This window comes from Rhipicephalus microplus, chromosome 3, assembly GCF_043290135.1.
Source record: "Rhipicephalus microplus isolate Deutch F79 chromosome 3, USDA_Rmic, whole genome shotgun sequence".
Taxonomy (NCBI): domain Eukaryota; kingdom Metazoa; phylum Arthropoda; class Arachnida; order Ixodida; family Ixodidae; genus Rhipicephalus; species Rhipicephalus microplus.
The window spans coordinates 102,701,292-102,728,164 of NC_134702.1; the positions used below are offsets into that span (position 1 = coordinate 102,701,292).

Genomic DNA, 26,873 nt, shown 5'->3' on the forward strand with positions numbered 1-26,873 from the left:
TGATGACTGAACTTTGACCGATGCTGAGCTCGGTATTCGGTAGCGGGCAGCGCGAAAGGGCGTCGGCGTTTTGGTGTTTTCTACCTTACTTGTAAATGATATACAGTCTTACTCCCCTAAGCGTAGAATCCACCGACCCAATCGTACAGACAAGTTCTACGCGAAAAGCCAGCATATGACGTGGTGATCAGTAAAGATCGTGAAATGACGGCCGTGGAGGTAGAGACGGAACTTTTGCACTGCCCAGACCACAGCCAAGTCCTCCTGGTCAGTTAAGGTACAGTTCCTCTCGGTCGCGGTTAATACTCTACTGGCTTACGCAACTACCCTCTCTTGTGAAGAGGTGTCACTTTGGAGCAGAACGGCACCTATACCGCGGCCGCTAGCGTCCGTATGTAGGATGGTCGGCGGCCTCATTAAAGTGACGGAGTACAGGTTCGGACGTGAGGGCACACTTTAACAGGTCGAATGTCGTTTGACATTCTTCCGACCACAAAAATAGCACGTCAGAAGCAAGAAGCTTGTGCAGGGGAGCCGATTTTGATGTGAGGTTTTGTATAAAACGGCGAAAATAGGAAGCGAGACCAAGAAAACTTCGCAACTTCTTCGGCCTTTAGGGGCGCGGAAAGCGAAGCACCGCAGCAATTTTGCCGGATCCGGCCGAATACCGTCTTTGCTCATGACGTGGCCCAAAACCTTGATAGCTTTTGTGACGAAACGGCATTTTTTGTGTTTAGTTGGAGACCAGTGGCGGCAAGGCACGTCAGAACGTCATCCAAACGTTGCAGGTGCTGAGAAAACGTTGACGAAAAAATGACGATGTCGCCCAAGTAGCAGAGACAGGTCTTTCATTTAAGGCCGCGCAGCATGGTATCGATCATGCGCTCAAATGTGCGGGTGCGTTGCATAGGCCGAAAGGCACAACGTTGAATTCGTATAGCCCGTTTGGGGTTGCCAATGCCATTTTCTATTTATCCTCTTCGTCCATAGGATTTTGCCAGTATCCGGAACGCAGGTCGAGGCAGGAAAAGTATTTCGCGCTTTGTAGAGAATCAAGGGCATCGTCAATGCGCGGCATTGGGTACAGACCCTTGCGAGTGATCTTGTTGAACGCACTGTAATTGACGCAAAAGCGCACGGAGCCATTCTTCTTGCGAACCAGAACCACAGGCGACGACCAAGGGCTAGATGAAGGGCGAATTACCTCTCGTTTGAGCATGTCAGCTACGTTTTCTTCGATGATATTTCTCTCAGCAGGAGACACGCAGTAGGGCCGGCGGCGTGCTACAAATGTTCCAACTGTGTGAATTTGATGCGTGTGAATTCGTGCGGCTCAACGTCGAGGAGTAAATGTCGAAGGAACTTGCGTGTTTCTTTAACAAAGCAAGTAGCTGATGCGTCTGTGAAGGTGTGAAGTCGTCGCTAATGGCTGCAGTAAAAGCTGAAGAAGAAGCAGGCTTACTCCTAGGGCTGTCGTTGGAAGAGACGGCATGAAGTGGCATGACGCACCCCGGCTCGGGATCCGTCACGTAGGCCACCGTGGTGATCTGGGGAAGTAGAATTTTTTCGGTTGTTGTATTCACGGAGGTGACAAGTGCGGAACCATTGAGAAACCTAACTACACCGGAAGCAAGAATGATGCCTTTATCGACGCGACTAAATGATGATGAGACCAAAACGTTGCTAAGGTCGATGTCCTTGGAGGTAATAGCTACAATCCACTCTTGACCTGGTGGTAATTTGGTATTTTCCGCAGCTGTCAAACGAAGTGGCCTCTGGGGGTGTCGTTGAGCGTGCGGTCCATATCGGTGAGGTGGACGACGCGTTGGCCACAGCGAGTAGCCGCGAAGGCAGAAGAAAGAAAATCCCACCCTAAAATAATTGGTTAGAACAGTCATTTAAGAGGGCGAACTGAATGTGGTGCCGGATACCATCAATAAAAACGCGTGCTGTACAGAAAGCGGAAAGGCGAATGGTATACCCCTGCGTAGCAACCAACGTGGGTCCATCGTAGGGGGCCATCAATTTTTTCAGACGTTGGCCTAAATCGACGCACATAACGGAAAATGCCGCACCCATGTCCACCAGAGCACCAACGTACACTCCTTCCACTAACACCGAAATCACGCTGCACGGGCCTGACGGAGTTATATATGTCCTAATTCGGAATGCAGTTTTTCCCCCAGAAACCGTATCACTTCGTTTTCTGAATGACTGGTAGTGACGAATGATGCAGGCCGAAGTGGGGAGGAGGAGCTGCGAAAAGGTGATGGTGAACGGCGTCTGGAGTTCTGGCTCTTCCGAGGTGCACTCGATATGGGCGTAGATGGATACCGGCGTGTAGGTGATGAATGGCGTTCACCTTGATAGTACACATCGCGTTCACCCATGTCGTAACCGCGGCGCTCGTCTTGCTGGCGCTTGCGGTAGAAACGAGAAATGTGGCCGCGATACCCACAGTAATTGCAGACAGGGCGGGATGAGCGCCAGGGTGGAGAGAAAAAGGCGTAAGGGGCACTTGAAGATAGTGCGCTTATGTGAGCCGAAGAAGGGTCAGCTGGCATCGAACAGTAGTTGACCGGGGGAGTGGCAGCAACCGACGCGTAGGATGGTTGCGGCTATGTCACGTGTACGTTGCTCGGAGGCGCGGCAGCGACTTGAGCGTAGGTTGATATGGTGCGAGAAACAGGCGGTTGTACGAGATCAGGGCCAGTCATGGATGTAAGTTCATCCCTAATGAGGTCACGCAAAGGATCTCCCGAAGACTGTGTTGAAAGCGGTGAAGAAGGTGTGAAGCCCATAGACCGCAATTCTTCTCGTATAATGTCCCGGATAAGGTCATGCAGATGGCTATGAGACGTGGAGTAGGGGTCACCAATGTCCGTTTGGAGACGCACGGAGTCCAGCGAATCAAGACGCTGGCATGTCGCGACGACGTCAGCGATAGTAGCTGGATTTAGAGCAGCGAGGGAATTAAAAGCAACCGGCCCAATGCCCTTTAAGATGTGGCGTACTTTGTCCGACTGTGGCATAGATGAATTGACACGCCGGCACAGTGAAAGGACATCCTCAATGTAGGAAGTGTAAGATTCGCCGGGATGTTGTCAGCTAGTATCGAGGGTTCTCTTCGCGACGGCGGAACGCATAGTAGGTGTCCCAAAAACATGTAGTAGCTGGTGCTGGAAGGTCGCCCAGTCCGGTAAGTCAATGACGTGGTTGAAATACCATGTCTTCGCCACACCGGTCAAGTAGAAAGAGACGTAACGGAGCTTGGCGCCATCGTCCCAGTGATTTGCAACACTCACGCGGCTGTACTCATCGAGTCAGTCTTCGACGTCTTCCCCGCGAAGACCGGCGAGGAGAGGGCGATCACGCTGGTGGCTGTGTATGTAAACAGGAGGCGCGGCTGGAGATGGCGGGGGAGAGATGGCAGCAGCGATTGTAGCAGCGCCGGCAGGCTCATTCTGTGACATGCTGACAGACAGAGGAGGCAATCGGTGGCCTGAACGCAGCTCCAGGGTGTCGAGCGAAGTGGGAGAGGACCAAGGACCGAAAATCCACCTCCACCACGTATGACGTCTGGGTTGAGACAGCGTTTATTGAGCCCAAGGGCTCAGCATCAGCAACGAACGGGCCGTCTGAAACCGAGCGTGCGCACACCTGATCTGATGATGATTGTGAAGAGGAGGACAGCAACTGAGATGGATGAATATATATATATATATATATATATATATATATATATATATATATATATATATATATATATATATATATATATATATATATATATATATATATATATATATGGGTGGGCATGGAGGCGCCGAGAGAACAATGCTCATACCGTGGTTCTTCGTTTTTTCGCAGATTATTGGCGCCTGCGCTGACCGCTTCCAGCCCGGTGGATTGATGGGTGATAGCAGCATGAGTGTCTGTCTTGAGAGCCCCCGTGCCATGCGTTTCGCCGCCAACGATACCGGCTTGTGCCTATCGCATATGTCCACGCACTCGCCGACGCCGCTCGAACCACATCGTCCTGCTACGCTTCCTGCTCAAGCAAGCTTCGTTGCGAGCTATCCTGGATTGACATCGACAGTTGCAACAGTGGCTCCACCGCAACCTACAAACCCAGGACGCGCGCTAGTCTTCGCCAGTGCACATGGAGGCACCAAGAGAACAATGCTCATACCGTGGTTCTTTGTTTTTTCGCAGGTTAGTTACCTTAGTCAACTTCCTCATTCCTGTTTCAAATCTGATGATCGCTTTCTTGTGGTGCTTTCATGCCCAGAAGCATTGCTTGAACCATTCAGTGCCCTTTTCTTGCTTATGTGTGGGTATGTGGAGCAAAATCGTGGTCCTGGCGATAATTTTCTGGCAGATATTGCCAAAATGCTGAAGGACTTGTCCGCGCGGTGTATTAGAATAGAGGCATCCCAAACAGCCATGTCCAACGACATATCCGAGTTAAAAGAGCAACAGAAAACAGCTGCGAGCCAAATCGCCGACATTGGCAAGCCTCTGGGTTCTGTGGAAAGCCAGTTAGCTTGTTTCGACGGCGTGAGGGAAGACCTTAATGCGACACGTGCTGCAGTGGAGCGCGTGGAAACTGAAACTAACTTGCTTCGAACCCGTCTTGACGATCTCGAGGACTGCTCCCGAAGGGACAACTTTGTGTTCTTTGGGATTGAAGATGTCGCTTTAGAGACTGCCGAACAATCTGAAAGTTCTTAAACTTTTCGCTAGCAAGCTTCAGCTGACGATATCGTCCGATAGTATAGCCCGTGCGCATAGCATTGGCAAATTCTCTAGTGACCGGAACCGCCCTCTTATCGTAAAATTTTCGGCCTACAAAACAAAAAAAAACCGTTTTTGATAAACGCTTCTTACTAAAAGCCTGCAATGTTTCTGTGAGTGAGGAATTTTGTGCAACTACGCGTGATACGAGAAAGGCTCTGCACGAATATGACAAAGGACTGCATGTTCCGTTCAATCTCCAACACACGAAACTTTTCGCCAACGGAAAATGCTACGGCTATGATAAAACCACTAAAGCAGTGTACGTCATCGGTCCAGCCACAAGAAAAAGTTCCCCGGCTAGTAATAACGTAGGAGATAGCGCAAGTGTTAGCGACGCTGTAAGTAACGACGAAAACATCAGTAATTCCACACACAGAACCACAAATAGTCATGCTGCCTCCCCGCGTCGACTCCGGTCTGGCCGTATGCCGCAAAGTGATCTAAGTTAGGGTCACACCGGGGGCGGTGCTCTCTCTGTACCAAGTGCTAACATACGTAGCCTTTTGTCAGAAAGTGATGACTTGTGTGCCCTGATGAATGATTTTGACGCTGGTATTGTCGCTCTAACTGAAACGTGGTTGTCGAATACATTCTCTGATGCCGAATTATTAAAACGTGAACAACGTTACAAGGTCTTTCGCTGTGACAGGTATGAGCGACGAGGTGGTGGTGTTCTACTTGCGATTAAAGATGACATTGAATGTTTCCTTGTTCCTGTTCTCACCGACTTAGAATCGGTATGGTATTGTATTCGTACTGGCTTTAAAAACCTAATAATTGCAGTTTGTTACCGACCCCCATCCAGCCCATCGAACTTTTGCGATTCTCTTCTTGACTGCTTAAACCAGATTACTGTTCGTTTCCCAGGTGCGACTATTATTCTTTTAGGCGATTTTAACTTCCCGCAGGGCGCGGGTTCGAATCCCGGCTGCGGCGGCTGCATTTCCGATGGAGGCGGAAATGTTGTAGGCCCGTGTGCTCAGATTTGGGTGCACGTTAAAGAACCCCAGGTGGTCTAAATTTCCGGAGCCCTCCACTACGGCGTCTCTCATAATCATATAGTGGTTTTGGGACGTTAAACCCCACAAATCAATCAATCATTTTAACTTCCCGGACATTCATTGGTCAGACACTTACCAGTGCTCTATGGCAACGTCATCTGAATCTACCAAATTTCTTTTGATTTGCAACGACTTTGGACTATCACAATTAGTTCAGCATCCCACACGTGTCACCTCGACTACATCATCACTTATAGATCTCGTGTTGACGTCATCTCGAGATCTTGTGTCCCCGATAACACTGCTGCCTGGGTTAAGTGATCACAACATAAATAATTTTTCTCTATCGTTTCCACGCTTGCGCTCATCCAACCCTTTTAAAATGATCAGAGATTATAACAGAGCTGACTTAACACCATAAATACTAAATTATGCTCTTTCTTAGATACTTTTTTCCCTGCAAGTTTTGAACGCACTGCAGAAGATAACTGGAACCTATTTAGAAGTAAAATTTTGGAACTAACAAATAAATATATTCTGGTAAGAAAGGTGTACTGCAATACTAATTCTCCCTGGTACAAACGACACTTAAATAGACTCTCTAACCGCAATAAAATACTGTTTAGAGCTGCGAGGACATCCCAGTCGATGGCTAGCTTACAAATCTGCAGCTGCTACCTACTTAAGTGAAATAAAAGTAGCTAAATTTACCTTTTTTAACAGAACCTTACTATCAGTGCTGCAAAAAAAATATCAAACAATTTTGGAACATTGTACGAGGTAACAAGCATAGCAACCTGTCTTTAATATCCCAAGGTAATGTAATTCTGGATCATCAGTGTGAATGTTTACTTAACCGTACTTTTGCTGAAACTTTCTCTGAATCATCAAGTAGTAATGACATACTTCCTGCAAAGCCGTTTAATTTTCCCTCAATAGACATTATTGTCATTAGCTCGGAAGGAATACGGTGCATCATCAATAAACTAGAGATTTCATCTTCATGCGGCTGCGATGGTATCACCACAAAATTCTTGAAAAACACGGCAGAGTATTCTTCTCTAATCCTTGAACGAATATTCACACAGTATCGTCTTACGGCAGAGCTTCCTAACGACTGGTTAAATAATAGGGTGGTACCTTTACATAAGTCCGGAACAACTCTCGATCCAGGTAACTTTCGTCCCATCTCTCTCACATCAGTACCATGTAAAATTTTAGAACATGTCATTTACTCTCACCTTATCAAGTTTCTTCAAGACAATGATTTCTTTACACCCGCTCAGCATGGCTTCCAAAAACAGTATTCGTGTGAAACACAGCTTCTACTTTTTACTAATGACTTACACATATCTCTTGACTCTGGAACGGAACAATAACTGACTGCATCTTTCTAGATTTCAGCAAAGCCTTTGATAAAGTAACACACTCCCTACTACTACATAAACTAAGCCTATTAAGCATTGACTCATATGTGCTCGCTTGGATCCGTAGCTTTCTTACTAACCGCTTCCAATACGTATCGGCTAATAATTTCGACTCGTCTACTGCACCACTTCGCTCCGGAGTGCCACATGGGTCTGTCCTTGGGCCATTGCTGTTCCTAATTTACATTAACGACTTGCCTAACAATATTTCTTCAACAATGCGCCTATTCGCGGATGATTGTGTAGTTTATCGCCAAATATCTAATAATAATGACATCACTACCCTCCAAACAGATTTGACTAACGTGCTTAACTGGTGTAAAATATGGCAAATGGAATTAAATGTTTCGAAGTGCAAGTCTATGGGCATATCACGTAATACTACCACATGTCCAAATTATTTCCTTAACAGCACCGTACTCGATCCCGTCTCCTCTTATAAATATCTTGGTGTCCATATTACTAACAACTTATCTTGGAAACATCATATCAACTCTGTCACATGTAAGGCAAACCGGGTTCTAGGATTCATGCGAAGAAACTTTTACATGGCCCCTGTTGATTTAAAAAAAGCTTCTTTACATTACGTACGTTCGTCCGCATTTGGAATACGCGTCATCGATATGAGACCCTGGTAATATCACTTTAGTTATTGAACTTGAGAACATTCAGAATCGCGCTGTTAGATTTATATTATCAGATTATCGCCGTACCGCTAGCGTAACAAACATGAAATCAATTATTAACATTCCTTTACTCGCTACACGCCGTAAGATATCCCGTCTCGTACTCTTCCACAAAATGTACAACAACTCCCTTCTGCGTTCACTTTTATTAACCCTACCGTCATACATTTCAACTCGTACTGACCATGCGCAGAAATTTGCTGGTGCTCGCTTCAAGACATCAACATATTCCCACTCATTCCTGCCTAAAACTTGCAAGGATTGGAACCACCTCCCACAAAAAGTTGCATCCATCACTTCGCCTTGCAGTTTTAAAACATCGCTCGATAACATACTTAGTGTTGGAAATGTAAACGTTTGATTTTTGTTCTTAGTTTTCTTGTATAATCTACTGGCTGTATAACATAGTGGCAGTTGATAATAGTTGCTTTCCAGTGTTTATTATTGTTCTGGTGTCTTGTCTATGTATTCTTTTCTTTAACATTGTTCGTCAGTGCCCGCTCCCCTCTGCAATGCTGCAAAGCCCTGAGGGTACAATAAATAAATAAATAAATATAAATAAAGATATATATATATATATATAGTTACGGTGATAAAACCAGTGCTAGTAACACTGTAGCAAACAGCGGAACAGCTTCGATCGAGCAGCGCAAGTTCATCGTCGTCTTCATGCAGACCAAATACTTCAACACACACAAGTAATAATGACACTAGCCACGCAACAACCGAAAACCCACTACATGCTCGTGTCATTACTCCTCCTCTCTAAAAGCATCAACTCGATGCTTTCAAATGTATGAAGGCAAGAGCAAGTCTTCAGCGTGACTAGTACAGCTTCATCCTAGCCATGTGAATGATGTCCGGTTGGGCACCACGACGGGAGGACCGCACGCTGGGCTCTGCGGTAACGTCGTAGTTTACATAGTTTAGGCGCTGAAGAACCCAGGAAGGGCGAAATAACGATGCAACGGTTTTTCAGAGCGGCCACGTTGGAGTATGGGACTCCAGAGCCATACTTTTTTTCCGGGGTGGTAGGTGACTACTCTGTGGCGAAGGTTGTACCTATGAGCATCGTGTTGTTGCTGAGAGCAAATGCGTAAGCGAGATAGTTGTCGCGCTTCTTCGGCGCGCTGCGCATACTGGTCAGCATTTTCGGTGGTGGTCAAAAAGGCGTCAGGTAAAAGCTTGGCGTCTAACGTCGAAGTAACTTCATGGCCGTGAAGCACGCGGAAAGGTGTATATCCTGTAGTTTCTTGCACGGCGGTGTTATATGCGAAAGTTACGAAAGAAAGGACATTGTCCAAGTTCCTATGGACCACGTCGACATACATGGAAATCATGTCTGTGTAGGTCTTATTGAGTCGTTCTGTTAATTCGTGTTAAAAGTGGCTGCCGAATCAGCATGGTTGGAATTTTACAACTGTCCATACAAGAGCGACTCACTCGCACTCAGTGATGGAAAACTTGCACTCAGATCGAGAGAGAAGGTGACTTGCGTAGGCAATTACACGAATTTGACCCTGTGACCGCTGGGCGAGGACAGCGCCAATACCGTGCCCACCGGCCTTGGTGCGAACTTGCATGGGCGCTGAAGGATCGAAATGACTTAAGATGGGTGGGGAAGTGAGCAACGCAGTGAGTAAGTGAAACGAATTGGCTTGCTGGGGACTCCAAATAAACTGCATGTCCTTCTTGAGTAGCTGTGTCAAAGGATGGGCAATGTCGGCGAAGTTGTTGACGAAATGCCGGAAATAGGAACAGAGGCCGACAAAGCTTCGTACATCTTTCGTTGAACGTGGTGTGGGGAAATCTTTGACGACGGGAATTTCGTCGGGATCAGGTTGCAGGCCTTTAGCATTGACAAGATTGCCTAGCAGAGGGATTGTTTGGTGGCCTAAACGGCATTTGGATGAGTCGATCTGTAGGCGTGCCCCACTGAAAACTTCCAGAACAGCTGACCGACGGCTAAGGTGACTTTCGAATGACGGCGAGAATACAATGACGTCATCGAGATAAAAGGCACGTTGATCATTTGTACCCCGTAGCAGGGAGTCCAGTATTCTCTCAAATGTATCAGGAGCATTACATAAGCCAAAGGGCATCACCTTAAACTGGAAAAACCCATCCGGTGTAACAAATACAGTCTTTTCACGGTCTAATTTGTCGACGGAAATCTGTCAGTATCCTGAACGCAGGTCAATAGAGGAGAAGTAGGCAGACCCGTGCAGGCAGTCGAGGGCATCGTCAATCCGTGGCATTGGGTAGACGTCCTTGCGCGTGACCTTGTTTAAGTTACGGTAGTCTACGCAGAAGCTCCAGCTGCCATCCTTGTTTTTTGCTAGAACGACTGGTGAGGCCCATGGACTGCAAGATGGTTCAACGATGTCTTTTGTGAGCATTTTATCAACTTAACGTTGGATGACTTGTCGCTCTGCATGTGCCACGCGATGAGGACGTCGTTGGATTTGGCTGGCGTCTCCAGTGTTGATCCTGTGAGTAACAACTCACGTCTGACCTAAAGGTCTGTCGCCAAAGTCGGAGATGTCCCTGAAAGATGCCAAGATATGCCGGAGATCAGCTGCCTGTGCTAGAACGAAGTCTGGCGCGATCATCTTGTCAAAGTCGGCATCAGTGGAGCTTTGTAAAGAGGATTCAGTAGAGGGCAAAGGAGCGTCTGCAATAAATGCAAAAACAGAACGTTTACTGATGGAAGAGACGTTGGCTAGAGTCATGCCATCTGGAACAACTTGAGCGCAGCAGCTGAAGTTCAGTATCGGTAGCGACGCCACATTATTCGTAATTGTCAACAAAGTATCAAGAAGGGCAACATTTTTGCCTAATAACACGTCCAAAACTGGTGCCAGCACATAATCGCCGTCGGGTACCGGAGGAAAAGACCTCATGGTTACATAGGTAACGGCTTGGGGCGGTAGGCGAACGTACTCGACAAAACAAAAACGTGAATGAGGTGTAGTTGGAGTGTCATAGCAATAAGTTAGGTGAAGCTGAAGCAAGCCTGTTCCACAGTCAATTAAAGCAGAGTGCAAGAAAGTCCATGAGTTCATGAGAGCACTTCTCGAGCACGGCAAAAGCACAGTTGTGGAGCGGTCAGCAACACTAACACGTGCGGAGCAGATCGCAAGCACAGGAAAAGTCCCACCGTCGGCGACTTGGATGAGTGGCACTGTGGGCTGTGTTAAAACCTTTTTAAGGCGGTGGCGAAGCTCCGACTTCATCACCGAAATGAGGGACCCTGTGTCTACAAGGGAAAAAACAAGTGCATCATCTACTTTCCCGTCTCTGAAGTTGCGTCGGGTCGGCATAGTCAGAGGATTTGGCTGGCGAATCGTCGATGCAGCATCACCTCTGGGAGCTGCATCGTCTATTTTTCCCGAGCCAGATGTGCAGTCGGTGAAGGAGGACGGCGAAATTGGGGTGAGTGCGACAATTGGCGACGAGACAGCGCTGAGCGGGACTGGTGGCCGGAAGGGGATAGTGACCGACAACGCACCGTCGACGAACCGTCACCACCGTCTGGCCGAAGCGACACGTGGCGAGTTCCGAAGGGGCCATCATCTGCCTCTGCGCGACGGTTGTAGCCATAGGAAGGCTGATGCCAAAGCCACCTGCTATTGCAATAGCGGGCCACGTGACCAACACGATGGCAGTTAAAGCAAATGGGCCAGTCATCAGCAGTCCTCCCCTCAGCGGGATTGTGAGAGCGCACTGGGAGCCTCTGGCCTTGTGCGTAGGAAACTGGCGGACGCCGGTCAGTCAGTCGGGAGGGGGCGGCGGTGCACACAGATTCCAGGCCAACGATCGAAAGCTCTTGACGAACGATGGCATGCACTAAAGACACCATTTCGGAGCTGGACTCACACGCACGAGAAAAAGTTGAAGCGGGAGACATAGCTTCAACTTCTCGATGGATGATCTTCGGGACGTGCTCTGCAGTCAGCGGTGCCTTTGGTACAGGCATGTCTTCACACGACCATGTTGCTGCGGTTTTGGGAAGTCGAGCAAACTGATGGTAAATACATCGGCTCTTGGCCGCCTCAAAACGCTGGCACTCTCGAATAATGGTATCTACTGTGTCACAGTGCTTGCGAAATAGCAAATTGAACGCGTCATCGGCAATGCCTTTTAATATGTGCGCTACCTTCTCGGGCTCTTCCATGCCGTCATCTGCTTTGCGGCAAAGGGCGAGCACGTCCTGTATGTCAGACAGGTGCGACTCCGATGACGTTTGAGCGCGAGATGCCAGCTCTTTCTTGGCCGCTGTCTTCCTGCCAGTCGATTTGCCGAACAGTGCACGCATCTTTTCTTTGCACGCATCCTAGCTGCCGATTTCCGCTTTGTGGTTCTCAAACCACACTTTGGCTGTCTCTTCAGAAAATATAAGATGTTCGCCAGCATGAGCGTTTTGTCCCAGCGATAATTCCTGCTTGGTCACTCGTACAGCGGCGACCATTCTTCAATGTCGACATTGTCGGTCTCACAGAACGTGCCAGAGTCTTTCAGCTGGGGCAGAACAACTTTTGTCGTTGCGGTGACCGCTGCGGGAGCGGGAGCCGGATCTTCTTGTGCCATCGGGGAATGAATGCAAAACTTTACCACAAATATTTTTTCCGGTGAAGGTGGAGCCCTCAGTCCAGGGCCCCTGTAGCCTTTGCCATTTTGCAAGGTCTGTCGATCAGCCTCAGCTGTTCTTCAGGCCTAGAGCAGGACAGCGCAGCCTCCCACTGCTTCGGTGTTGGTGTACAGTTTCTTGGCACTACCTGTGTGTGTTGGCAGGCCCATGTCACGTGGTAAAGTGTGGGGTGTTTTCTGCATAGCGGGCATTTGTTGGTGTATATTCCCGGATAGACTTTACTCAGAAGACTGACATTGGGGTACGTATTAGTTTGCAGCTGTCTCCAGGCAACCGGCTGTTCTGCTCCATCGGGGAAGAAACCAAGCGTCGGCTGCTGCGTAGCTCCTGCTTGTTACCCCACACCACCACCAAAATTTCATGGGGTGAGAGCAGAGGGTAGAAATATATTTACAGATTGTACACAGAGTACACAGTGTCTGAACCAAGATGGTGAAGTGGCAACAAGAACACGAACTTTTGTTCAATCGTCATCTTCGTTGCCTTTATGGTGCATTTGTTGATGTTAATAATGACTTGTATCATTATGCTCAAAAGCCCAGAAAACGGGGTACGTCGTGTTTGTTTGTCGGAGTTGGGAAGGCAGCGACAGGCAGTGTTTTCTCGTGGTCTGGGTGAACTCCGTCACTGTTGATGACATGGCCGAGAAACTTCAGCTCCTCGCAGCCGAAGTTGCATTTTTCGGGATTGAGTGACAGGCCAGTTGTTCGTAGCGCCTCAAGTACTGCACGACGACGCTGAAGGTGCTGCTCGAAAGTCGATAAAAAAACGACGACGTCATCTAAATAGACAAGACAGGATTGCCGCTTGAGACCAAACAAAACAGTGTTCATCTTTCGTTAAATAGTCGCGGGAGCAGGGCACAGTTCAAAAGGAAGCAACCTAAATTCGAAAAGCCCGTCAGGAGTAATGAATTCGGTCTTTTCCCGGACACGCTCATCGACTTCAATTTGCCAATAAACACTGCGTAGATGCATGCATCAGTGAAAAATATCGGGTGTTTCTAAGGTGGCCTAGGGAGTCGTCGATGCGAGGAGGCGGATAAACGTCTTTCTTCGTCATGGTGTTCAGTTTGCGATAATCAATACAGAAACGCAATGTGTCGTCTTTCTTTTTCACCAACACAACCAGTGATGCCCATGGGCTTGTAGATGGCTGAATGCTGTCTTCAGCAAGCATCTGTTGTACTTGGTCTTGGATGGCGTCTTGTTCTATGCGGGATACTCGTTAAGCATGTTGTCGAATAGGCCTTTCGCTGGGCTCTGTTAGGATTTTGTGCTTTGCGATGAGTGTCTGTTTGATTTTGGATGTAGTGACAAAGCAATCTCTGAAGGAAAGCAAGAGGGAGCGAAGACTCTCTTGCTGTGAAGCCCACAGTGCGCCACTCACTTCAAGCTTAACGGGAGACTGTTTGTCGTCGCGAGGACCGGAAGAGAGTTGCGCGAGTAATAAGCTGGCTTTCGAGTCCCCGATTTCTTCAAAGTAAGCGATGACATACTGCCTCATGAAGTGCTGGTATTCATGACTGAAATTTGTTAGTGAAATTTTCGCAGGCTCTTGTGTCAATTCAATGAGAACATGGGCGACGCATACTTGACGAGACAAGAGGACGTACACATTGCCTTCCACAACTCCAAGAGCCGTTTGGTTCATGTAACTCTGCACGTGAACCACAATACTGGAGCAGAGTGGTACTGTCACTGAATCATCGGATACACGCAACGCCATCATACGTTATTCACAATCCTGAGAATGTTTGTTGCGTGAAAGCGTCACCAGCGACTCTCGGATATTTATAATAGGCCCACATTCTCGAAAGAAGTCTCATCCGAAGATGACCTGCAAGGAGCATTCTCGCAGTACGACGAAAGTCCTGATGAAGGTCGAAGCGCCAATATGTACTCGGACAGGGCACTTCCCAACCAGCGTCACTAGATGACTACCCGCGGTACGGAGCTGCAGCCCGTTCCATGGCGTCACCCCTTTTCGGAGAGCAGCCGCGAAGTCACCACTCATAACGGAGTAATCGGCGCCAGTATCCACGAGTGTGGTGACCGAGTGATTGTCGACGGTTATAGAAATATGGACAGAAATTGCTGCGTCACGTTCAGAGAACTTTGTGACAGAGATATCGGCGTCGTCAACGTGTCGTGGCGGATGATGTTTGTCAGTGAGGTCAACAGCGGCCCCACCGCCAGAGGCCACTAGCCTCAGTTTCCCTGGCGTGGCCCAGGACTTGGGGATCTGTTTCATACACCCGAGAACGCGGCGCGACGACTAGGCGAGCCGAGGCGCCGAGGAGAAGGTGAGCGTGGCCGGTGGCTTTGTGCAGAAGCAAACGGCTGCTGCGCTGCTAGGTATCGCTGAATCTCGCGAGCACGCTCCCCGTTGCTGGGTCGACGGGCGTTTGGGTGAAACTACTGTAAGCCCATCCTGCGATACGCACACTTGTGGTACAGATGGCCCGCTTTGCCGCAGTGGTAGCAAAGGGGCCTGTTGTCAGAGGTGCGCTACACGTCAGATTTATGGGTGACTTCACGCGCAACGTCATACTGGAGAGTGGTCTCGTATTTATTTGCAGGTGCGAATTGATGGGGCGATGGTGAGAAAGTAGAGGGTGGGCAGTTCGGGAGAAGGTTGAGGAATCCTCAATGCTTCGGCGTAAGACAGAGAAAGAGCTTCCGCACGCACTGGGAGCGATCGTTGGGTCACATTCCTGAGTTCATCGCGAATAATGTCTCCCAGAATCGTCACACTTGGGTGAGTAGAAGTGGCACGAACTTTTTCGAGCTCCTCGCGGACCACGCTCCGCACAAGCTGACGGAGTGCTGATAAGTCCGGCCCATAGGTGAAATGTGACACCGCAGGAACAGAAGCTTGGTGGTTGTACTGTAGGGAGTACTGAAGTGCCCGTTCTATGGTAGAAGCTTCCGCGATGAACTCACAGGTACTGGTTGGACGCTTGCGTATGAGTCCAACAAAAAGTTGCTTCTTCACAACCTGCAAGAGGAGTCAAACTTTCTTGTTTCATCCATCCCTGAGTCAGCACGCTTAAACAAGCGTGACATGTTTTCTACAAACATAGCCACGTTTTCATTTGGCTTCTGAACTTGGCTATGCAGAGCCTGCCCAGCTTTTTCTTTCCCTTCAGGATTTTTGAATGCCTGGCATAGCGGTCGCTGAAATTCTTGCCAGTTGGTGATAGACGGCTCATGGGTCTCATACCAGATGCCAGCATAGTCTTCAGCTGCAAAATAAACACAGCAAAGCTTTTTGGTGTCATTCCATTCGTTGGTGGCTGCGACCAGATTGAAGTGGTCTAGCCTGTCGTCTACGCCTTCAAATACATCACCATGAAACGGCTCGGGGGTGCGTGCTGTGTAGACAACGCCTGCGGTGAATGTGAGTTGGTCTACGTTGCTTTCTTGTGTCTGACTTGCCGTTGTGGTGATCATTCTTGCCGAGCTCAAGCAACTGAATTCAGGAGGTAGTCCTAGCAAGCGGCGGCTGAGGTGAAGTGCCAGGTTTTCCTCCAGAATTGTAAACGGTGGCAGAAGCTTGACGCGGCTTGAGTGAAAAATAGCTAATTGGGATTGTATCCAGCAGCGCCACCAGTTTGTGATGGTAATAAAACAAGCGCAAGTAACACTGTAGCAAAGAGCGGAACAGCTTTGATAGAGCAGTACGAGTTAGTCATCGTCTTTCTGCAGACCAAATCCTTCGACATGCACAATAATAATGACACTATATATATATATATATATATATATATATATATATATATATATATATATATATATATATTGATGAAGAAAACGCATCGTTGGGAAGCAACATCGCCGCCGCTTGGGTACTGGGCGCTGGGCTTCTCTCGCTCGGCTCGTGCTCATCATCGCCGCCATCTGCTTGACCGTTGCTCTTTCCCGATCGTGATTCATCGTCGGACCACCGTCGCATCAGACGCCATTAAACCCCTTTTCGATTGGTGGAGGTGCGATGGAGGTGGTGGAGGTTGCCATATCTGTCGATGGTGTTTCTACCTTTGCCCTCATCGACACAGCTGCTGCCGTTTCTGTTATAGCCGCTCAGCTCTGCCGCTCCCTACGCAAAGTGACCACGCCGCTCTCTGGACTATCGCTTCGTACGGCTAGCGCACAACCAGTTTGACCTCTCGGCACATGTACAGCCCGCATATTCATCCAAGGCTCTATGTACGTTGTCGAGTTCATCGTCCTTTCGGTGTGCTCGCATGACGTTATCCTCAGGTGGGACTTCCTGTCACATCGACTGTGGACGCGCTGAAGTTCAATTTTCGCACCTGTCTGACGAACCTTTGCACGAAACTCTTGAGCGGTCCCCAAAACTCGTCGTGCGGGAAGACCCTGAAATTCCGCCAGCCTCTCTTGCCGTCGTCCCATTTTGCTGCGTTGACCATAGCGATGCTACAGTAATGTTTACACCTTCCGACATTTTCATAAGCCGCACAGCCGTTTTCTTGCCTTTCGCTACACTTGACGTCACTGCTGGTCGATGCAATATTTTCGTCCACAACAACCTTTCTGCACCGCTTACGCTACTTGCCGGCGAATGTCTTGGTCGAGTGGAGTACCTCGATTCCTCTTTATTCCTTAACATGCCAGACGAATCATGCAGTAACGCCTCGACCAAACTTCATGCCTTTCCCACTGGAATGCTCGTCGAGTGGCACCTTCTCGAGTTCCATCGCCGACACCGTAAGTGTACATGAACGCGCCGAGCTTCTTAATCTCCTCCAGCACTTCGCGAATTCATTCGACGTTTCTCAGCCACGATGGCGTCGGACTTCCGCAGTGCACCACTACATCGACACCGGTTCGCACCAGCTATTGCGTCAAAGACCGTACCGTGTCTCTGCTGCAGAACGTCACGTTATCAACGACCAGGTCGAATAGATGCTACGCCGTCGCATCATTCAACCATCGCATAGTTCTTGGGCATCTCGTGTCGTTCTAGTTCGAAAGAAGGATGGATCGATTCGATTTTTCGTCGACTACCGGCACTTAAACAAGGTGACGCGAAAAGACGTGTATCCATTACCGCGCATCGACGACGCCCTTGACAGCCTCGAAAGAGCCGAATTCTTCTCCTCCTTAGACTTACGATCGGGATATTGGCAGGTTTCTACGGCAGAAGCTGATCGCCAGAAAACTGCGTTCATTACACCAGATGGCCTGTACGAATTTAACGTAATGCCATTTGGGCTTTGTAATGCTCCTGCCACGTTTGAACGACTCGTGGACAACACACTGCGTGGACTGAAGGGGTCTGTGTGTCTATGATACCTCGACAAGTTTGTCGTTTTCTTTCCCGATTTTCCTAAACATCTTCTTTGGCTCAATCTGGTTCTGACGTGTTTAACCAACGCTTGGCTCCAACTGAACCTTAAAAAGTGCCGCTTCGCCGCGCGAGAGCTATCTTTCTTGGGACACATCGTGTCCAAGCATGGTGTTCTACCCGACCCTGCAAAACTGCGAGCAGTCGCTGAGTTCCCGAAACCTACTACACTGAAAGAATTACGCAGTTTTGTTGGAGTATGCTCGTACTTCCGGCACTTCGTGCGAAATTTTGCGTCGATCATGTCACCACTGACCAACCTCCTACGCCGTGACGCAGACCTTTCATCCTGGTCTCCTGACTGCGACGTTGCGTTTGCCACGCTCCGTAGTCTGCTAACATCTCCTCCAATTCTTCGGCATTTTGACCCCACAGCTGCAACGGAAGTTCACACAGACGCTAGCAGGGTTGGTCTTGGCGCTGTTCTCGCCCAACCCAAGCCGGGATACTCCGAATACGTCGTCGCTTATGCGAGTCGCCCGCTTACTAAAGCTGAGGCCAATTACAGCGTCATTGAAAAGGTGTGCTTGGCGCTAGTGTGGGCGCTTCGCAAGTTCCACCCTTATATGTATGGTCGCCCATTCGACCTGGTAACAGACCACCATGCACTTTGTTGGCTCACCACATTGAAGGATCCTTCTGGCTGCCTAGCTTGGTGGGCACGGCAAATCCAGGAGTACGACATTCACGTCATCTATCGCAGCGGACGCAAGCATTCTGATGCCGACGCCATGTCGCGTTCGCCTTTACCTCCCGACTCTGCCTGCGGAACCACTGGTACCAACTCCGTCGCATCTCTGGACCCCGACTCCTTTGCCAGTGAACAACACAAGGACCCGTGTATCGCTTCCCTTTTTGACTGTCTCTCTGAATCGTCAACCACTGCGGTACTACGATCTCTCCGACGTCAAGCTGCTCATTTCGCCATACGTGATCGGCTGCTACACCGACGCAACTACGCCCCTGAAGGTCGTAAGTGGCTCTTGGTTGTCCCGCGCAGCTTGCGATCACAAATCTGCGCCTCCTTTCACGGCGATCCCCAATGTGGTCATGCCGGAGTTTTCAGAACTTTCGAACGCATTCGCCATCGTTTCAACTGGCGCAGAATGTATAATTTTGTTCGAAAATTCGTTATGGGCTGCCCTGACTGTCAACGCCGCAAGTCACCGCCTTTCCACTCATTCGGTGCGCTTCAACCGCTTCCGTGCCCTGCCAAACCTTTCGATCGGATCGGAATTGATCTCTATGGCCCTCTACCGACAACATCAGTCGAAAATCGGTGGATCATAGTCGCCGTGGACCACTTACCACGCTACGCTAAGACCGCCGCCCTTCCAAGTGCCACTGCGCGGGACGTAGCATCCTTCGTCCTTCATCGCTTCATACTACGACATGGTGCCCCTCGAGAACTACTAAGTGACCGAGGTCGAGCTTTCCTATCATAGGTCGTCCCGTCTCTGCTTTCTGAATGCCATGTTGCTCATCGCAAGACCATGGCATACCACCCGCAGATTAACGGGCTCACGGAGAGATTTAACCGCACCCTTGGAGATATGCTCGTGATGTATGTGACATCTAATCATACTAACTGGGATCGCATTCTTCCATTCATCACGTTCGCATACAGCACCGCGCCACAGTTTACCAATGAATTTTCACCTTTCTTTCTTCTTTATGGACACGAACCATCCCACACCATTGACACTCTCCTTCCATACCGTCCTGACGCATCCGAATGCCCATCTGTGTCCAAAGCTGCCCGAAATGCGGAAGAGTGCCGTGAACTCGCACGCACCTTTACGTCACAAAAAGAGCAGCGCCAAAAAAAAAATAACGCCGACTCTTCACAAAGCCACAGCTATCCCCCGGGATCACTTGTATGGCTGGCTGTTCCTTACCAAAACCCCGTCCTTTCCTCAAAACTCTTTTTAAAGTACGAGGGCCCATACCGCATTTTGGAGCAAACCTAGCCGGTGAATTTTTTTATTGAACCACTTTCCCCATCTGACGACATGCGCCGGCGTGGACGTGACATCGTCCACGTCACCCGCCTTAGGCCAACTTATAGCCCTCTGCCTCCAGGCTTTTAGGTCGCCAGGATGGCTCGTTTTCGGCGGGGGCTAATTGTGAAGAAGAAAACGCATCGTTGGCAAGCAACATAACCACCGCTTGGGTACTGGGTGCTGGGCTTCTCTCGCTCCGCTCGTGCTGATCATCGCCGGCATCTGCTTGACCGTTGCTCTTTCCCGATCGTTTCATCGTAGGACCACCGTCGCAACAGTCGCTAATAAACACCTTTTCAATATATATATATATATATATATATATATATATATATATATATATATATATATATATATATATATATATATATATATATATATATATATATAGATAGATAGATAAATAGATAGATAGATAGATAAATAGATAAATAGATAGATAGAAAGATAGATGAGCAGGCTTACCATTTCAAATCGGGTCACGAAGTTCAGAAGGGTTCGTCCTTTTCTTCGGAATAAAATTAAAACCAGCAAGGAATGAAGCCGCAAGTACGATTTGCCGCCCGCAAGTACGAAGACTGGGCATATACGTATACTACCCATCATTACCATGGTCGTTGAACGATAACAGCACCAGATTACCGTCTAAGTATTTTAGGAAACTCAATGACTTCCTCCACTGCAATCACCGCGTCTACGAAACGGTGACTCGGTCCACGCGACATCCTCGAAAAATCAAAAAAGAGAACGAAAGCAATACAGTCATCCCCATCGGGATCTTACCAGAGAACACGCGCGAGATAGGTGTCGAGTACAGACGAACCCGTAACCACACTTTCAAATAAATCACCACGTAAATACTACAATATACGCACGAAACTGTCCGTGGTGTAGCCAACAGCCAACTCTCGCCCACATTACGTGGGATTGCGAATCACGGGCCCAAAACGTCAATTCTCCCCTTTTGGACCAACGTCTCGACCAAGGCTGTGCGAGACCGGGCTTGCTAGCAAGGATCGGGAAAGCCAGCTCTCTTTGCTCGACCAAGTCTAGCGAGGCGCCAAGGCCAGTGGAGTCCTGGACTGAGAAACCCATCCACTTGCCCAGAAACCTTTTAAGGAGTAAAAGTAAAGTTTCTTACTCTCTCTCATGGCTGGGACCAATAAGCCATCGTGTACCAATAAGCCTTGGATGCTCTTTGCGCTCAAAATAGAATACTTTTCACGTAACAAATGCGATTCATATTTCGCTAAAAAATCACAGCGTATACAAGGAGTGAAAGAAAATGAGTGAGGGGAAGCGTCCGTTCGTCAGTATGTCTTTCTGCTCGTCCGTCAATTCATCCGTCCACTCCAATCTCACTAGAGCACGCGTGAGACAGATGAATGGACGAATGGACGCTTCGCCCCACTCATCATCTCTCACTTCGTGGAGATGCTGTGAATTTATTTCATACCAGCGCCTCTTTATCCGTCCACTAAAACCACTAATGCCACCTAGTGATAATATTTCCAAAGAAATACGCACACAACGCCACCTAATGATCAATTCTTAAAGCTAACTAGAAGTGGCGACAATAACAAACTACGAGGTAACGACCCACACCCTAAGGAGCTTCGCCCCTTGAAAAAAGCTTGCGCATACCAAAGAATTGAATGAACACCACATATAAAGTTTAAATTTTGGTGTTACTGCTCATTGAATCACTCAGTCAGTTGGTTGTACAAGTGGACGCCGACGTTTTACCTTGCTGATCGACATCGTCTGAAAGCACTCGTCCACCTACCTTGCAACCGTGAAGTTGCCTAAATATACACTAGAGAGAACTTTGGCGCTAGTGTCTAAGGGAGCCGCGACGCACGGTGCTTCAGCGAGCATCGAAATTATGGGTAGTACACGGATTTGTATAATCTTCGTACTTATGGCTCCGTGTGTGTTCGTGTGGCTTGGAGCAGTTTTCTCACGAAACAAAATCAGCAAGTTTTCAGTGGTTGCGCTTCACCGCCGTACTCTTTTAGGCTTACCATTTCAAATTGTGTCCCAAAGTTCAAAAGGGTTATTTTTTTCAATCAAAACAAAACCGAAAGAAAGCAATAAACGAAGTAGTAGGTGTGATTCGCCGCCCGAAAGTACGAAAACTAGGCAAATCCGTGTACTGCCCATCCTTCGCAAGACCACCGCACGATCACAGTGCCAGAGTCTCCTCTAGGTAATTTTAGGAATATCTACGCTTACTACCACGCTGGTGTCACATGCACTGCGTGACATGGATTTAGAGCAACAAAAAGATTCCTGGTCCAGTGCTGTCGTCACCACGATTTCTCAAACCTACAACCCCAAAAATTTTGGATTTTCCCGCCAGGCTACACATTTGTGTGTCTCCGATGGCCTATTTTTTGAATGGTACCACCAACCATACTGACGGTCCATGGGCCGCTATAGCACCACTATGTAATTTTAGTGGCGTTATATGGTCTCGCCGTGTTGGTCTAGTGGCTAAGGTACTCGGCTGCTGACACGCAGGTCGCGGGACTAAATCCTGGCAGCGGTGGCTGCATTTCCGATCGAGGCGGTAATGCTGTAAGCCCGTGCGCTCAGATTTGGGCGCACTTTAAAAAAAAACCCAAGTGGTCGAAATTTCCGGATCCCTCCATTACGGCGTCTCTCATATTCACATTGTGATGACGCGAGATTGATGAGCACACAAAGCGCCTCAAACAAATACGATTTATCGATCGCAGGAAACAGACTGCAACGACTTCTTCGTCTTTTTTCCTCTGCCAAGGGCACTCGCGCTGCTTCGTTGTCCTCACCACTGGCACATACGCGCAGCATTATGATGGTTTTGGAACTTTAAACCACACATATCAATCAATAGTGGCGTGATATGCGGGGCAGTCAGCGGGTACTCTCCGCGTTCACGTTAGCATTTAAAAGAGCTATGATCTACAGGCACCTGTTTTTTTTTCTTCTGACAAATATAAGGGCGTGAAGTCATGCCGTCCTGCGCTCAAGTCGGTGCCGAAACGACTTCCTTGGGCTGGCCTATCCATTGCAGTGTCATGCCTTCCCTCGTTGACCACTTGATTGCGCAGGCAATAGACAACCAATATCCACTTTAATATTTAACCGCTGAAATAATGTAGTGGTAGATTACGTGACTCGCTCTCCCCAATAACCCCCGCAGCCACCTGCCACAGCTCACAAGGTTGCACCATTTTTGTTGTAACATTCTTTTCTGTGCCATGAAGCCATCATGAATTCCAGTGCTAAAGGGACTGCGTTATACTTCGGTATTTTGAGGCACTACTTCACCAATGTAAAATGGTCTCATGCAAAAATGAACCGCCCCATGTACAATGCAACGGCTGGACGCAATGTTTAGTAGCATGTTTCGCTATGTAGTATTGCCAGTGTAGTCACCCCGATAATGTAAAAAGGATGAAGTTCTCTCTTCCTTTCCTCAACTACGCTTTAACATCACGGCAGCAGTCAAAATTTTCCTCCGTTATTTCTTCTATGCGGTCGAAAACAGCATGTGTGTGTGAATACCGTAAATGTGGACAAATACTCGTCAGTCGATCGTTTCATATAACCCTGAGTCTGAAGGTAAAGTAGTGCTGAAATATCTTCATTAAGTCGTGGAAGGCCACCCTCTTACCTACTTTTTTTTTCACTGAGGACGATTGGCAGAAGCACTCTCGTCAACATCGTGTTCCTTCGCACCAACCCTTTTTTCTCTGGGTCTCTGGTCTTCTACCCAACTTTCAGTACCGCAATCAGTGTTAAGATGAAATACAACGGTCTTCACCACGTTCTCCGGCAAACTTATCCTACATCAATTACGGCGTACATCTAGCTTCAACATCCAGAAACCTGCGACATGACGGTCGTTAAATTTTTCACGTCACGCACATTAAGCATCATACCCAAAAGCTGTGCATTTGGCTTATGACTAAAAATGATATGTATTTAGTGCAATGTGATTTAGTTATAGTGCCATGCACAGGTTCGGGAGCACACGATTCCCGTCACACTGGTACATAAAAAACTATTTTTTTCGGCAAACTTGGGCTAAGTAAAGTGGGAGTACAATAAATGCATACGGTACACTTATAGCGGCGATCGCCGTCGTTGGTCGTCGGTAACCAGAACATCCGGGGAATGCTTTGTCTTGCATGAGTGACAGAACGAAAATACCAGCGTTCTTGATGGTACTCGCTTTAGCTCCAGGATAAACTCGAGTGCTTGTAAACGTAATGCCATCGGAACCATCCAAAACAGTCTCAAAGTTTCACAAAAATTTCGGTGCAGACTGCGCCGTGCGGCTAATAGTTTTCTTTTTTTTCTGGTGAAGGTCAGTCACATAACATCAAAAAAATGAACAGGAGAGGCAAATCTCCCTCTTAAAGACATTGTCTGGACACTTCAAAACACCACGAAAGCAAATAAACGTGAGAGTGACACAGCAATAACGCAAAAAACAAGTGGCACCTAATGTTTTAGAATCTTCTAGTGACTATACAATAGTCTAAAGGGCCTATCACTCAGCCACATAGCTAGCTGTAGTTACGCAATGAAAACTTTTGTGCAAAAACTTTCACCACAAGTATTTTTAAATTGATTCATTGCAAGCTCACACAGAAAATATTTGGAAGACGCGGCATCCATGCCGCGAGCAGGTGACCTTCGCGCGCTTGCAACCTTCATTGTCTGCTGCGGAAGAAAGGTTACGAAGTCGCTCTCTAACGAACCAACCTGTGTGGCGAGCCAGGTCGGAAAACTTCGTTGTGTTGCGTCGTGGCTAAGGAAAAGGAAACGAAACAACCACCCGTTTGTGGTACAAAGGTACTAGGGAACTCTCACAGATTTCTCAGAAAGAAAAGTGTCTTGGTTGCCAAAAATTCGTCCTGGTATGAGCTAGGCTATTCGAAAACACACCGTGGAGTACCTCATAGGCATTTCTGTGAATGCTTTAAAACGAGGAAAGTTTTACGATACATGTGTTATACTGTGGGCTCGCCATGTGTGGTCGTTAAAAAAAACATCACCATGAGGACCAGAACTCCACAAATGCCCACCAATTCGCTAAATATCATTGAGAAGCGACACTGAAAGCTGATGGAATTTTCGTGCCACATACGAGCTATGAGAATTTTACAATACAGCTTTCTTAGTCGTAGTTTTTTGTTCATTGCCCATTCGTTGCCATCTTTTCTACTTTGACGCGTTCACTGACCTTGTTCGCGCGCTTTTACTCGCTGGTAGAACATTCGTTGTCCAGATAATGTTAGTTTGAACTTTACACGACACATAGCAGTAACATAAAAACCTGTCGAGAGTGTGATGTAACTAGCACAACAAAACAGGGTATTTTTTGCATTCGCCTAAAACGACTCGAAGGTGAAAGCCATCTCTTTTTTTTCTCTGTCGATCTATAAGCAAGCAGAGAACAGAAGCCGTGAACTCACGTGGCACATAAGAAAGAAAGTTGCTTGTGTGCAAGACACTTGCCGAGCACACCATCCTCATTGTACGCGAAACGGATTTAGATAAGATATTGTGAGCCCTTGTTTGGTTTATAACTCGAGTTTTTTTCCTCATGACAGAATCACATAGCATGAGTAACTATGAGAGCTGTATCTTGAATTCTGCTTCGCGGTGTCATGTTTAAAACCTAATGATCATTTATATGTTTTTCATGTTAATAGCAGGGGCTTGATTCCTAAGGGCATAGAATTAGAAACTGCTTTGGATGCATTAGATCATAACTTGACATTCTCCCATTTACAGAGACATGGTTTTCTTCGGTTGCTGATGTCAATTTTCTCAATGGTTATATTTGTGAAGGAGTTGTCAGAAAAAATCTTCTAGGTGGCGGTATTTCACTTTACATTAAAATAACCTGAACTACTCGGTTCTAACTGAATTTGAAGCTGTTAATGACGAATAGGAGTCAATCGCTCTAAAGTGTTGCGGTATCGTGATTGTAACTATTTATCGCCCATTCTTGTGTTTTTATGAATTTATTTTCTTTGTGAGCGAAGTTCTTAGATATGTTACCATGACAGGTCTATCGGTTGTTCTGATTGGTGAACTTAATATAAATTTATTATGAGCCAATTATCAAACAAAATGTTTTATTGAGCTCCGCTAACACTATAGATTCACTCACCTGAATTACGGCAGACACAAAGAGCTTATTTGATCTTTGTATAGCAAATCAAGATACCGCAGTAGTGTTTTTATAACGATTTATTTTTGAATTCGGTGATCATCTGCCGATCTTTGATTTTGTACCACGCCCCAAATGAAACAATAGTGCACATGATGTTCCTATTTTTAGATGAAATTTTAATAGTGAGGCACTGGATGCTTTTCGGCTCCTGCTGGAGAATATAGATTAAACAGGTGTATATAAGGAGACATATCCAAATTTATCTTACGATTTATTTTTGCGAAAAGTCAAACATTTGTGCATTTTGACTATATTAGGTTAAGGTCCACCAGAATTTAAACAAAAACATGGGTTACCCGTGAGTTTTACCACAGAATTCGAATGAAGGATAGATTAATGTATATTTTCATTCACGTAAAAGAGAAACGATGCTTCGGTAATATAAAAATATGAGGAACAAGCTTAACTCGGATCTTCGTAAAGCTCACACTGAGTACTACGAAAATATGTTTGCTTCAATATCCAGCAACCACCCAAAATTATGGGCTGAAATCTGGAGGCTCAAAGGTAGCTCAGGTAGTGCGATCCCTAGCACACTTACCTTTGATAATGTTGGATATACTGCTATTTTCCTATTAAACAAATCCAATAATAATTTTTTGCATGGGGGTATTGTAGATGACACTCGTACAAGTAACTCTAGAAAGGATCTGTGTGAATATATATTGTCTATGTTTCTTTTACCGTGCACTGG

The 26,873-nt window shown here is 47.4% G+C and overlaps 1 long non-coding RNA gene across 2 annotated transcripts in view; it reads right to left on the bottom strand.

The window, feature by feature from the left end:
- The window catches only part of LOC142803270 (uncharacterized), a 181,646-nt gene that overhangs the window by 126,498 nt on the left and 28,275 nt on the right, over window positions 1-26,873 (bottom strand). Inside the window, exon 4 of one of the 2 annotated variants that reach the window (XR_012894035.1) lies at window positions 26,181-26,330. The exons of the other annotated variant lie outside the window; for it this stretch is intronic. This is a non-coding gene — a long non-coding RNA (uncharacterized LOC142803270). Of the gene's footprint in view, window positions 1-26,180; window positions 26,331-26,873 lie in introns of those variants that run through there. 2 annotated transcript variants of the gene reach the window in all.